Raw genomic sequence first — 362 nt, forward strand, 5'->3', positions numbered from 1 at the left:
TTGACGTTGAATCAACTAACCCCTATCTTCAGCCTTTTCACTGCTACGCCTTTCTATAGTGTTTATGGCCTTGGATGTCTAGCACATTTATTTTGCTTTGTAACTATTAACCTCCTTCTTTCCCTATTATCCTTTTCGCTCCTACCCGGATGCTCACGTGACGTCCTTCAGTCACCACAGTGTCCTCCTCCGGATCCTCCTCCCGATCCTCCTCCCGACAGTTCTTCCCGATACTTCACCTCCATCTCCTCCTCCCTTGTCTCATTCCCTGGGTTCTTCTGCTTCTCCGACACCAAGCTCTACCCATGTTACCCGTTGACTGCTTCATAGTTGGTCTTTTGCATTGTCCCTCTACCTTCCTT

This window comes from Penaeus chinensis, chromosome 15 (genome assembly GCF_019202785.1).
Source record: "Penaeus chinensis breed Huanghai No. 1 chromosome 15, ASM1920278v2, whole genome shotgun sequence".
In the NCBI taxonomy this organism is placed as follows: domain Eukaryota; kingdom Metazoa; phylum Arthropoda; class Malacostraca; order Decapoda; family Penaeidae; genus Penaeus; species Penaeus chinensis.